The sequence below is a fragment of the Cyprinodon tularosa genome, unplaced genomic scaffold (genome assembly GCF_016077235.1).
Source record: "Cyprinodon tularosa strain WSP-4 unplaced genomic scaffold, ASM1607723v1 ctg192, whole genome shotgun sequence".
Lineage (NCBI taxonomy): Eukaryota > Metazoa > Chordata > Actinopteri > Cyprinodontiformes > Cyprinodontidae > Cyprinodon > Cyprinodon tularosa.
The window spans coordinates 215,708-223,986 of record NW_024038688.1 but is presented as its reverse complement, the minus strand read 5'-3'; the positions used below and the strand labels follow the sequence as shown (position 1 = coordinate 223,986).

The 8,279-nt window shown below is 39.0% G+C and overlaps 1 protein-coding gene across 1 annotated transcript in view; it reads left to right on the top strand.

Moving 5' to 3' along the window:
* ggt1a (gamma-glutamyltransferase 1a) overlaps positions 1 to 8,279 on the top strand; it is a 59,674-nt gene that overhangs the window by 24,045 nt on the left and 27,350 nt on the right. The window lies entirely within an intron of this gene.

Below are 8,279 nucleotides of genomic sequence, written 5' to 3'. Positions count from 1 at the left end.
ACCCTGGTCTAGAGATTAAACTAGGGCCGTTTCTCAATTCACTAGAACGCTAGTACGGACTCGTATTCTCAACGCGAGTACGGACTCGTATTCTCGCCAAGTATGTTCTTGAGAAGAACACAGGAAAGTGCGGACTCAGGGAGAACGGGAGCATGCAGAATAAATATGGGTCAATTGGAACAGAAGCGATGACATCACCACACGCTCGGCTCTTCTGGAGCTGCATTTCACCTCCTGTTAATAATAGTCTCTAGATAATAATACATTCTTACTTTTTTCATTTAATGGGGGAATAACGATGAACACAGTCAGATGAACATTTTGCCAAATAAAACACAAAAATCGGCATCAGAGCCAGCGGTCTTCACACACCGCAGAGAGAGAGGGCTGCTGCAGACGGGTTGCCGTTAGCCTCAGAGGTCCGCTGGTTGCCGCGGTCCTCTCAACTTCGGAACATTTTTTTTTTTTTATTTGCAATAAATCGGTAAATGGACCATATAGTGACGCTTTAAAGTATAATATTCTCAAATGATCTTAAAACGTACTTTTACCGAACAACAGCAACAGAAAAGAGAACTTTTAACAGAACATGACGCATGGTTACAAACAGAGTATTGTTCTGACAGAACAATTGATCAGTTCATGAAGACAGAATGCTCCATAATATGACAAGGAAGGATGATCTCCTGACTGGATCATGACACAGGAGTGGAGCATCCCCTTGCAAAAATGTTTCATAAGCACACATTAATTTTATAATCATCACTGAATAAACAGCTGTCAATCTCAAGAACGGACGAATCTGCTCTGATGCATGCTGAGTAAAGAGGGAGGGGCGAGAACAACATCGGGGGACTTTATCTGTTCTTTAGGGGACTTTATCCTGCTGTTCTTGTGAATTGGAACATTACTTGGGCTGACGCTGATGGCGTTTCATGAGGACATGAGAACGCACAAGTTCACAGATTGAGAAATGGCCCTATTCTCTTCTGCTCTTCCATTAATGAACTAGCGTCACTGTGGACCCCTCAAGCATGTAAAAAGTCGCCTAATTCCATCATTTTCCACCAATGTGTTATTTAACCTCCCAAACAAACCACATCTCTGTCAGTGAAGCTGAGTGCTCCCACATCTCTTCCTTCATGGTGCCCTTCTACATTAAAATCCAAAATTCTGAGATTAAAGTCAGAATTTTGACTTTTTTTTCCAATATTGAACTGAAAAAATATTTAAAAATCACTTAAGTTTTTATTTTTTCAGTGGCCCTAATCCATACATATCAGAACCAGAAGTCTGAGTTTTAGGATGTTCTCTAGGTAGCAGACGAGTTGCGGATCAGAGGCGATGAACGATGATCTTTGGATACTGATTGGCTTTCGTGGAGGCGTGGTTGAAAGCTGATTGGCTGTGTCGTAGGAGGATGAAGGCGAGTAATCAGTTTATTCAGTTGAACTTCAGCCTAGGCTCAATTTAATTAGATGTTATGCCGTAAAAATAAGATATTAGAGATGTTTTTTTCTTATTCTAAACCTAAATCATTACTGTCCATTGGTAAATTGTGCCATAAACACGCTTATATCAAGAAAAAAAATAATGTTATTATTAACAATAGTCATTTTTTTGCAGGCTGCCCTTTTTATTGCTGGTGTATCAAAGATAATTCTGTTTAAAATGTGAGTTTATTTTACATTTTTAAATGATCCTTTTCCATGATTTCAAGTTGCATTGTTATAAGGAACCAAGTTTCGGTAATTGTTGCTTGTGTTGTAAAAAAGTAAATTTTTAAAACTTTATTTGAAAGCACAGATAATATTTTATTTACAATTCAGCTGCTATTTCTGTCAGGATTTTTATTGTAATGGCACGTCTGAAACAAGAGGACTTTTATTTTGAAGAAAGTCTGTGAGCTTCATAGTGAAGGTCCCACTCTGACCTTCTACTGGGAGACAAACAGAAGGTTATCGCTGTGCTTCCTGCTTTTTTTCTGGAAGCAATTTGGAGGAGGATAAATCAGTTACTGACTACATCTCAAAGAAACAGTTTTAAAGCTCTACTTTGCTCTTTAAAGGATATATGCAATAAAAATACACTTATAAATTGGATGTCATGTAAAATTTCTCTTTCTAAATGAATTAGGCATCTTTGGATGAAATTCTTTCTTCGCTGGTCTCTGTAGGTGTTTGATATAAAACTGTAAGCCCTATTAGTAACTACGAAATTGGCACACACAATATCTGGAAAAATAAAGATGTGTTTCTGTGAAAATCCTGAAAATAGTGTGTGCATTATAACCTCTAGATTAGAGGTCACGGATTAGCAGACCGGGGTCTGGATCCGGACCCACCTGCTGGCTAATCTGGACCCAACCTGATTTAAAACATTAATAAATGACTGCATGTTGTCTGATGACAGTGTCTAACTTCACTTGCGCCGCTTCTCCTGTTAATACGGTAAAGCCCTCAGGAGCGTCAGGAGCTCCAGGCTGCACGTGATCCAAATTAGCCAATGAGCTGCTGTCAGTCTGGGTTGCTGCTGCTGCTACTTTTAGACACAGCAGGCAAACCTGTGGCAAGCCGGGCGATGGGAAAGAAGGAGAAGACGATGAGAAAAAGAGAGCAGAGAAAGTGTGGACTGCTGGAAGAACTGCGGTGAACTGGTGAAAGAAAAGCGAAATGGCGTGCTCAAAGATGACCCTGCACATTTAGAGGATGTTTGGCTCAACCTGCTGCTGTGAAGCAGGATTCTCCACCATGAACAGAAGCAAAAATAAATCTGGATCCAGGCTCAAAATGAGCACCTTGATATGTGCTTGAGAATGGCTTAGTCTCCATTCAAACCCAGGTTTAAAGCCTTGCAGGGCAGCATAAAGCCCACTGCCAACATTAAGACAGAAAAAAAGGTCAGTTCTGGTGTTTTATAAAAAAAAAAGTGAGTCAGGAAATTGGATGCATAAACACTTTTATTTCAGTGTTACATTCTGTTTAAAGTAACGGATTATTATTAAAAATGTCTCCTGACTTCAGTCCATCGCAGCGCAACACCGAGACAACCATTCACACCTAAGGACAATTTAGAGAATCCACTTAACCTAACAGTCATGTTTTTGGACTGTGGGAGGAAGCCGGAGTACCTGGAGAGAACCCATGCATGCACAGGGAGAACATGCAAACTCCATGCAGAAAGACCCCGGGCTGAGAATCAAACCCAGAACCTTTTTGCTGCAAGGCAGCATTGCTGCCAACTGTGCCACTGTGCAGCCACTATCTGACTGTTTGTGCCACATTTCATTCCCAATTCTCTGATGTGTACATAATGAAGACGATAGCTGTATATCCTGTATGTACTACTGGGGAAAACATCAGTTCTGGCACGCAGAAGGCAGGTGTTATGAGGGATTAACATCAATCATCAATTCAAATAATCCTAACAATCTGAACAAGAACACTTTGGGTGGAATGAGAGCTTCTCATTCAATGTGATTTTAACTACTGCTTTTTTCCCTTTAATTATATATATATAGAATAGGTTGTTTTCTTAAATCAAACTTTTCAGTCCGCAGTTAAATATCTTTTGAGATTATGGGTGGAGGTCTCTGATTGAAAGTATGTCTAATTTGCAGCTTAAACGAGCTACATGCTTCCCACCAGCTGTTAGGCAGACATGCTTTTCTCTTCAGGGCGATTTGCTTTTACTCAAGCTGTCAAACCCTGTTTGCTTCCTTCTTTCAGGAAAACTCATGGCCCACTTTTTCACAGTCAGTCTCTGTCACTCTCTGTCACTTGGATCGGTATCTGTTTCCAGGGAGCCACAGAGGGCAAATACGAGGGGCCCAAGGGTAGATGGGGGGGGGTTTAGACTACAAAGTGGACAGCTATCAGTAATTTCCCCCCCGCCTCTGCAGACTGCCTCTATTTGTAGCTTCAATCCTTGTAGCTTAAAGGACTTTGATCCTGATTTGACCTTATTCTCTTCCATGATTCAGGCTGCATAGCTTAATGCAGGATATGGGGGGAAATTTGTTCCATTACCGTGGCAAAGAAAATGTTCTGTAAAATGAAATCTTAAAAAAAATAAATAAATAAATAATGCAGAAATTAAACTGAAATGAAAAAGTAAATCAAAAAAGATTTTTGAACCGTTTTATTTTTTTAAATTATAAAAAAAAATAGACAAGCAGTGTGCAGCAGCTGGTAGAGAAGGAAAAGCATGTCTAACGTAACAAGAAAATATGTGTGGAAAATAGTTCAGTTTTCAAGCATAACTTTAGATTTTCTTCCTCTCCAGTTTCAGCATTGAGCACCAGTAGCCATCATGCCAACTCTCCAAAATGTCAAACCTTTACATGGAACCACAACCTGAAGCATCTTTGATCAGAAAAGTTCTTCTGTAAAATATTATCCAATTTTTTTCCTCTCTACTTCAGCTTTGTATGAAAAAAATCTCAAACGAGAATTTCTTCTGCAAACTGCGATCATGCATTGAAACAGGGTTTTAAATTCTCACATTGCTGCTTAATCAGGGTCGCTCTGCAAAGTAAATTTTGTGCCATAATTTTTCAATTAAGATAACAAGTTTTGTATATGTAAATAATAGAAATTTGAAAGAAGAAATTTTGAAAAATGTTTTGATAAAAACGTTGATGTTTTTTTGGATATTGATTTTCATATAAAATTTTTTCAAATTATTTTGAAATAATTTATATTTTCACATTCGTTTTTTTTTCAACTTAATTTTTGTAAAATGTTATTTTCACAGGTTCTATATTTTTAAATTCTTAATTTGAAAATTCTGTTTTCGGATTGATTTTTACGGATTGCATTCATTTCAAATTGTATTTCATAGAACTTTCTCTTTACTTTTAGCCGAGGACAAAAAGTAGCTAATGTCCAGCTGACCAATAGAAATGCATCTTCACGCCTCACTCCGGAGGAAAGCCCGCCCCCAGAATGAACAACATGTGAAAACACCACCTATTTCTGTTTAAAAAAATTTACAAAGTTTCATTTCTGGATTCCATGATTCATTATTTATAAAGCATGTTCTCACCAACAATAATGGAACAAAAGTCACTCCATATTGTATCAGGTGGTTTAAATAGGCACCAATACAGAAAGGAGAGGTGTCTATAAACTAGTAAGAATTCAGAGTCTTCGTATCTGTGAATAAAAAGGCAGAAAATATGAGCCTGTAATGAGAATTTTTAAAGGCAGCAGAGGAGATCAAATGTGAATAGAGCGCTCAATTCAGGCAGAATAAGAGAACAACTGGAGGCAGCGCGGCGTTCACGCCTCAGTAGCTCAGAAGGAGTTGGATGCTGATCATGAGCACGATGACCTCAGTTTGACTCTTCTTTTGGCACATTTCCGGCCCACTTATTCGGAAAAAAATCTCTGAATGTAGGAAAAGCAATGCTTACAGTCTGAGTAGTGCTGCAGGATATATGATTAGCTCGTTATAAAAACGATTACAGAAAAAATGACTATAAAACAACATGGAGGAGTCTGGAGAGGAATATAAAACTATCTCTGAGGGTTTGAGATTCCAGTTAAGCACAGGTTTTATTCACCAACTGAGAAAACCTTGAAAGGAGGTGAAATTAAATGAATAACCAAAACACAGCATCATCTAAAGCAGGGAGGCTTCCACATATTTCTGCCTGGAACCCAAAAAGTAACACAGACTGATCAGCCCTAAAATACACTTTATTTTACTCTATGTCTATTTGATTGTTGAATCATCTTAAATGTAAATTTAACTGTTTAATGTGTTTTTAAATGATTTAATTGTGAGTTTTATAAATTCATATCTATTGAAAATTTTATTTTTATATTAGAATAATGAATAAATGCTGCATCAACTTATTTCATGTTACATCCATCCATCCATTTTCTGTCACACGTATCCCTGCTGGGGTCACAAGGGGTGCTGGTGCTTATCTCCAGCTTTCTACGGGCGAGAGGCGGGGTCCATCCTAGACAAGTCGCCAGTCCATCTCAGGGCAACACAGAGACAAACAACTATTCACACACACACCCGAGTAGAATTTAGAGAAGGCAATTAACCTAACAGTCATGTTTCCGGATTGTGGGCGGAAGCTGGAGTACCCGGAGAGAACCCACGCATGTTCAGGGAGAACATGCAATCTCCATGCTGTCACGGTTTGGAGTACCCAGATGCAGAGGCAGAGAGGCTGAGGTGATTTCTTGGGAGTTTTAATGGCGAGAAACAATAAACAAAGGCAGGAATCCAAAAAATCCAACTAATAATGTTAAACAAAACAGAACCAAGGAGACATCTGGGGAAACCAAACACAAGGAGCCAGGGAGAGACGAGGTGAGACGACAACAGCGATGACAAGACCAGCAACAACAAGGAACCAACAAAGAGTAAGAGCAGAGGGAGGGCATATATAGCTGACAGACAAAGGGAGGGCTAACGAGCTGACAAGGAGCAGGTGTGAGAGGAGACAACGAGGGAGCCAAGGGGAAAGGAACACACACAAGAGGGCAACAGAGGACAACAGAAAAACATGAGAACATAAATCTAGAAATTACAACAAAACTGAAATTAAACCAATAAAACTAGAAAACAAGGAGACAAAATGATATATAGAATTTGTCTTTATATAATAAGAAATGTAGCATAAAATAAAGGCAGCTCAGTAAAGCTGGGTAGCTGCCTCGCAGCAAGAAGGTTCTAGGTTCGATTCCCAGCCCAGGAATCTTTCTGCATGTGTCATGGTCTTGGTTCTGTTATGCTTTACTTTGCTCTCTGTATGCCTCAGGGATCACATCATGATGATTGTTAAAACTCTCAGCGACCCCCAGTTTGGGAAGCCCTGATCTAAAGTCCTGCAGGACCCCCCACCCCATAATCCCCACCCCCACCTTCTACAGCTGAGCTCAAAGTTTATAGTAATCAGAAGAATCCTCCTTTGGGAGGTGTGAAGTTGCTTTCTTATTGCTGAATCATTAACTTTGACCTTTACTGATGATGGCATTACAGAGTGATACTTTGCTGCTTCAGGACCCAAACAGCCTGCTATGATTGATGGATTCATAATCTTTTCTCTCCAGCTAAACATCCTAAAATGTCCAAGCAGCCTTTCCTGACCTTTAGCTGATGCATAGAGGTGACTGCAGACACTTGCAGCGATTCTGTTTTCTCCAATCAGAAACATGCTGTATATATGATACTAATAATGCACATGCAAAGTTTTATAAAGCTTAAAGCTTTAATGATTAAAAAATAAAAGATGGTAACAACATTTCTTTAACAAAAACAAAGGGTTTTTGGTTGAACTGAATGGATTTATTGTGTGTTAAAACCCTTAGAGGGATCAGGATTATTGGCCTACTTTACTTTCCTTTTTTAAAATTAATATTCTGAAAAATCGTTCCCATGTTTATCTACAAATGGTATAGACAATTATTAGACAGATTTCAGAGTATTTTAGAAGGAATAAAAAGTGTTGTAGCCGTCCCTCGCCTTCCTCTACATCAGGGATGGGCAATTCCTGTTCCTGAGGGCCGCTATCCTCCAACTTTTAGATGTGCCTTTGGTTCAACACACCTGAATCCAATAATTAGATAATTGAGAAGACTCTGGAGGAACTGATGGCATACTAAGGAGATAACTAAGCCATTTGATTCAGGTGTGTTGGACTAAAAACTGCAGGAAACCGGCATCCAGGAACTGGAATTGTCCACCCCTGCTCTACATGAAAGCAGCAGGACACTGATCCAATCTGCCCCTGTAGGTCTGTCCATCACATAATAGAACTTTTTTTCTGGTTGAGATGCTGCAGCATGACAATGAAAAGACTTTTTATCTGTACAAACAATCAAACGTACCTTGATTTAAACAGGTCTGCATAAAAAACTTAGGAAAAACAGCAACTAAAAGCTGATTTCCTTTGATTGCGATGGTTGATGATTGTTGCAACCAAAGATGCAAAGTTCCTCAACGCAGGAGGCCATGGAAACATTTGAAATGTACCTTTTTTGTTTATTTCTCTCTGATGTTAACATTTGCTTAATGATCTGTAGTACATTAGAGCATAAACAAAAAAAATAATATATATAAATGTAAGCCAGTAAGATGTTATAGAGTATTTTTCTCTATTTCATGTAGTGGTAATGTGATTTAAAAACCCAAACCTCATCATCACTGCAGAAGAAAAGGCTGCGATAACGTATGGCTGCAGCAAAGGCAGCCCCTGTTATTAACAGAAAGGCAGCTGACCACGAAAACACGTGACATCACCTCCATCCTCTGCT